Consider the following 6,801-nt stretch of genomic DNA (forward strand, 5'->3'; position numbering starts at 1 on the left):
CTAAAGTCATAATCTTTCATTACTCAGTCAAGATGAAACTTGCTTAATATCCTAACTATGAACTAAACCCAACATTTAAATGAGTGTCAGCATTTCTAACGTCCATTAAAGAAACCTCATAAATACATAATGAGAAGGGCACATTTTGAAAGCGTAGATCTTGCTAAGGCATAATGCCCTAATGCGAAATGTTGATTTGGATTTGCTCCATCATTAAAAACCCAAAGATAGTTTGTTTATCACCACATAAAAGCAGCAAATGCTCACAATAAAAATTCTGCAAGTAATCATCATTGGCAGTTTTGCATTTAAAATGACACAAGATTAATGGATTAATCGTAAAATAGTATTTCACGATTACTAACAGCTTACGGTATGAATCAAACAGGAAATACAGAGGTTTTTCACAAACACACAAAGACTTATAGTAGTTGTTGTTAAATCCTGACTGTTTATCCAACAAATGGAGAGGAAAGGCCTGCTCTAATGGTCCATGTGTGCCTGATACCAGAGATGGGAGTAAGTCCTACATGTGCAAGTCATGAGCAAGTCTCAAGTCTTAACCTACAAGTCTCTAGCAAGTCCCAAGTCACTGTGGTGAGAGTCAAGCAAGTCAAGTCATTGCTCAGGTCAAGCAAGTCACAAGTCAAGTCATACGACATTCTGATGAATAACCCCAGTTTCCGCATTTAAATCAGNCACATGGCTCAGCTCGATTATTTTCTGCAGGAATGTCCAATCGATTTTTCTGTTGTGAGATAAGTGTCCCCCCCCCCCACCCCCCCTCCATCGTTGGTGAGAAAACTCTGCCTGAATATGAACAGGTAGTTGCTATGGCAACAAGCGACTGTGAATGCCTGAGCTGAAAAAAGCAGCATTTTTTTTCTTTCTTTTTTTACTGTAAGGAAAAGCACACACATGAGAAAACTCTCTGTGTGCTCGAAGCCCTGGAGCCACGTATCCTCCTCATGGATGACCAGCCATCCAACAAAAAAGCATCCCATCATCGCTGCGTGTTGATACAGTTGGGTAATTGCTGTATACCAGAGAGACATTTATTCTCTCATCAATAATGAATGAATGTACTTGGGACTCAGACCACATTAGCGGTGCAATGGCCAAAATGATTAAGCGGCCGACCCAACTGGCTAACTGCAAATGTCAGGGGGGGGCAGCAGGGAGCAGCTTGGTGGGCGATGAATAACACTAGATCCAATCGGGCCCCAATGTGCATTAATGTCTACGATGTGAGGGTATAATTACACGTAACATTTCATTTTTAAAGCTCCAATGTTCATCTGCATCCATATCTCTTTAAAGAAAAATAGACCACAGGGATTTTTGATGTCAGCAACTGAATCATAATGACTCACAATAATATGTAGCCTATACACTATAGACTTATAGCCATATGGACACGCTTATAACGTTTTGTAGAATAAATCCACACTCTGAATGCTGTGTAACGATACCTCAAAGTCCCAAAAGATGATGATTTTTTTAACGGGTAAAGAAAATATGGAGTTTTTTGTTTTATGCAAACACAATTCCCTCATTGATAGAAGTTCATTAAATAAAGTTTTTAAAAGTCATGCAAACAGGGATCCAACACCTTCTTTAATCAAAATTCAAGGACTTTCAATGAATGGCGTAGTTTGAGACTCGGATCAAGGTCATGTGTAATATATTTACACAATATTTGCAAAAGCATTAGATGTGATCGGTAGATGACATAATCGTGTGTCACACTTATTAATAACACCTCTTAGATACATAATTTGTGTGGACAAGGTAATCATTTGTGGCCGCAGGGTTACCCTAACCCAGTTGTAATCTTCTGGGACTTCACAGGCTTTGTAACAAAACATAGCCAGTGCATGATTTTTTTACAAATAGGAAAAGGAAAATAGAAAAACACATTTCTGGATATCTAGCATTAAAGTAGGGCCAATTCTAATAGTACAATAAATATTGCATTTTCGGGAAGTTCTTGGTCGCAATTGACATATTATACAAGATAAATGACCTTCATAAACCGGAGTTTCTCTTGTTATCTATTATTTCAGTCTTCACCAGCGCTGATTACCAGTATTGTACGTATGTACGGATTTCTTCTCATGGTGACAGTAATCTCAGAGTAACTCCACTACATCAGGGTTAATAGCTCAGTTAGGAGTTATAAAGGTTTATTTCTCAGCGCCTGCTCACTCTGCAGACAGAAGACATACAAAGTGTCACAATTATCTTTCTCACACAGCGTGGGAGCAGCTCCTAATGGAAGTCTCAGCATGCTTTCACCTAAAAGAGGTGCCATGAAGGTCCTTTAGCTTTTATGAAGGTGCCCTCACGTGCATCCAATCTTTTTTTAAATGCTGAAGTCAAATGCATCAATCTGGTGCACTTTGAGCACAAAATGAATCTCTCTCTCTCTCTCTCTCTCTCTCAAAAACACAACCCAGGAAGTATGCAAAAAAAATTAAAGGTTGCCGTTTTCTATCTTTGGGTGAAATGATAGTATAACTGTTGTATTTCGCCAAGTCATTACGTCAACTGTCCAATGGATATCGACTCTACAGTCTTCAGACTTTACAACATTTCCTGGATTGCTTTTTTTGTAATTCCTGCTAAGGGGGATGTATAGTAAGTGTATCACTTGGCATTACAACAATCAAGTCTAACTTGGACGCTTGTCATCACATACTAAGTGTAAGAATTGACACTATAGAGCAGTGCTTCTCAAACTTTATTCAGTAATGTACCCCCTTTGAAACATTTTCTCAGCCAAGTACCCCCTGACCGACCCCGGACATTTTTGATATTAAAAGCCTATATAAATAATTACAATATAGTGATGTTCCATCAGTGTTTGATTTATGAACTCCTTCATGTACGCATTACAACAAACTAAGGATATTTTCATCTTTATGCATGAAAACCAATGAACAAAACAATACATTATGAAAACAAAATATATTATGAAAAACTATAATCCAAAAAATTTGACATGTTTATATGAGGACCCCCTTAGTGGTTCTGGGAATATTTTATATCAAAATGTGTTTTCTATTTAACTTATTGTACAAAGATTATTTTTGTAATCATGCATGGTATTTTTTTAATTAACCTTTTTATTTATTTTTATCTCACGTACCCCCTGCATTACCCCAACGTACCCCTAGGGGTTCGCGTACCCCCATTTGAGAATCACTGCTATAGAGAATAGAAAAAAGTTCCCACCAATCTGTTTTTGTGTAATAAGAGCTTCAGCCTCATGGGGCTGCTGGTGTGGTTTAACAGCTGTGTTCTTGTTTAATCTTCAGTTGCTGCTCAATAACCTCAACATTTCTCAATCTGCTCATTAGCATTTGAATGCTCCACTGTTTACCATCACTCCATTCCAGTGAAAGATTCCCTTCTCCTCGAGTCAGTGTAATATCTTCCAACAAGATGAGCCCTCACGTCCTCATAAATATCTCAAAACAAATAAATGATTCCGGCCATGTAATGAAAACATGCAGATGTGATTACTTGGAAAGGTTTTACAGCATAATGCTCAAACCCTCTCTGCATGTGTGTGCCCTCAAACAACTCAAGAAAAAAGTCCTGAAAGAAAGTTTCCACACATCTCTACAACTGAAGATGTGCTTCAAACTAGAAGTATGCAAAATGGCTCCTTGCTAAAATGTTATATCTGTGTTTACATGTGTTAGTGGTGCTTGAAGAGTATGCGTCATATTTTATTTGTTGATTGTTTGTGTTTTTTATGTCAAATCTGCAGTGTCAGTAGTAACTATAGCTATTGGGGGAAGTAAAATTGTCCTATGAAGTGAAGTGAAAAAAACTACAGCTCAAATAGTAGCAGTTTGTCTATCAACCCATTCACCAACAACATGATACACATGTAAAGCACTTCACAAGCTTATTCTCAGTGGCCTGATGATATCCAAGGATGTCTATGGTAGAGAAAACCTTCTTCTGACAGAAAATAAAGATGAATGAGTCTGACATCAAATCTTTAAAACCTGACCTGTTGACCACATAGTATTAAAGCTCCCTTGATAACATTAAAACCCCTTAATATAATTCCCTTCACTTCTCGCTCAACATAATAGCTAGCTACAGATATCACGCATTACAGGAGAGGTTTTTTATGGAGAGAAGATAGACTTCTACACAATTTCCCAAAAATCAGAAACATCAGGTGAGCTGAAATCTTAGTATTTCATCCTATAAATCCATATGTTCTACGTTATAATTCAGAAAACCCCCACAACATGAACATGGTATGGTCTTCGAAGGCTTTGTTGTTTCTTAATCTATCTGCAGTGATCAACATTATGAAGAGGCTAATCCTTCATCCTTTGGGCATCTTTATCACGCCAAGAAATATGGACTGCAGGTGGCCCGCCAGATGCCTTGCTGTATTTTACAATCTCCATTCAGAGCCGTATCATAGAGGGAAATTAAATAAGCACACAGCCTCACACCTTTGTGTCTCGCCCATCTTGTCAGTCAGTTTGTTGTTTTTGCATTATGCAGATTATATATATTCCAAACGAGTGGTCTGCAGTGCTGTCTGTTCTCAATGGAGCTGTGTGACTCATCCTAATCTCTGGGGGCGAGGAGGCAGAGTAATGCAATCAGACCAACAAAGATATCAGCCGGCGTGTAAAGAGGAAGGAAAAACAGTGGAGCCATTAAGTGGTCTGACAACGAGAAACTGAACCCAATGTAGTTATATTACCCATCATTTCTAGCAGATGTTCAAAACTGAATTTTCTATTTTGAATGAAACCTTTTACCTCACTCAAATTCACTACTGATGCTGTAAGAGCAGCTTTACTGTACCTGACATATTGTAATCGTAAAACTTGATTATCCCACGGTTCGTTCTCTTTATGATAAATCTTTAACAGAAAGTTCCAGTCCAACTTTGTTGTAATGAAAACAGTCCATCAGCAACAACAAATTCAATATCAATTCAATAAAAACCTGAAACATTCATATCTCAGATTGGTTCAGAAATTCAAATATGTCTGGTGCTCTTCAAAGCTTTTTCAAAGGGATCTCTTGGTGCCAGAATAAAAAAACAACAACAATACAATTATTTAAAACATCGCTACCAACCTTAATGAGATAAAAACCAAGTTTTACACCTTAAATCAACATTACTGTTTGAAACAACATGACACATGTGTATTCAACTAAATAAACTCTGTAAAAGGGATGGCTATGTCTGACACTGAAAAAAGAAAATCAGCCAATGTAAACAATGTTTTCTTTTTGATGTCAAAGCATCGGAGTGTAAGCAATAGTTTGCACTGATAGTGACAGTGAGGAGTATATTCATGAAAAAGCTGGAATCTTACTCAAATACATTTCACCATGCATAAAGACAATATGCACGTTGGTTTCTTTTTCAAGCAAACTCTGTGAGCAGCTTTGAATGTTCAGTCTTCTACAGCTTGTATTCAGGCGTGTTCCTCGTGCCAGAGGAAGACAAATAACATCTTCAGGGATGAAAAGAAAACAAAAGAAGCTCACTTCAGAAGTACTTTGAATCAAACAATCGCCTATAGTCCAGGCTACATAACAATTCAAAGGCCCTGAAAGCCACAGTCTTTTCAAGCAGCTTCTTGTTGTGCGTCTGTAAAGAAACACACAGGGCAGTTCTTTTGTTTTAGTTTTTCTGTGATCTTCTCACTGTTTTTAGTGGCTGGGGCTACACTAATTCAGTTTAATCCCTATTAAAATGTGATGCCAGCACTGGGGTTCTTTGCACTGACACACTAAGTATTAACTGTTGTGCCCTTAACTCTTAATAAACAAGACAACTTTTCTAAACGTACATACAATGATATATTAGTTTGATGAAATGTCGCAGCTAAGGATCGTCAGCCTGACCATGAAATAATTTGTTAGCTAAAACTGATAGTTAAAAAATGGCGGGATTTTTTGTCCACCTCAAATGAAAATTCAATGACATTTGGTGTGAGTGGTATAAGATTGTTTAAGCACATTTTAAACAACATGGGAAACGGAAAAACTGAGGAATATTAAGCACTTTAAGGTATTAGTATGTTAGCACAGAAACACAAATGCATTGATTCAACATCTTGAATAGGATAATGTCATATGGCCAATTTAGGAGATTCTGCTGCCTCTACCTTAAGACTTCCTCAGTGTGTTTCCGCTCTTAATCGAACTGCATTTTACAATAATTACACGATCAATAGTGTTCTGTTTTGAGGGGATTATTATTATTGGCATTATGCAGAGTGATAACATTGGACCTTTTAGTGTGGTTAAGCTGATAGCCTTGGTGTTTTATGTTTTATAATTACAGATTGTATTAAAGTTATGTGTTCAACATCTCACCTGCTCCTAGTCCCAAATGATGCATATTAAATTACAGCCATATAAAGCACGTACATGTTATTAATTCAAGGTAGCCAAGTGACACATTGACACTTTTTTTCAACATGTATGGGACACAATTTCCTGCAGGAATACACCGGTTTTTCACCTCGATTGGGAATTTTCACAAAGCCAGGTGTAAAGAGGTGGTTACATGCCCCAGAGATGGGGTTGTTACTCAAAAAAAGTAATATATTACATATTACTTATTACTTTTAAAAAAAAGTAATAAATAACTTTACTTCGTTAACGCGTTACTTTGTTACTTTACTCGACATCCTAACTCTGGATTCGTAGGTCCTCCTTAGCTATTAGCTTCACGTTAGCATGTTGTCTTTGCAGGTGCTTGTTGAGGTTTGACGTTGTGTTTGCAGCGGTGGATAA

Source organism: Notothenia coriiceps, unplaced genomic scaffold, assembly GCF_000735185.1.
Source record: "Notothenia coriiceps isolate Sejong01 unplaced genomic scaffold, NC01 NC01_scaffold00000339, whole genome shotgun sequence".
NCBI classification, from domain to species: Eukaryota; Metazoa; Chordata; class Actinopteri; order Perciformes; family Nototheniidae; genus Notothenia; species Notothenia coriiceps.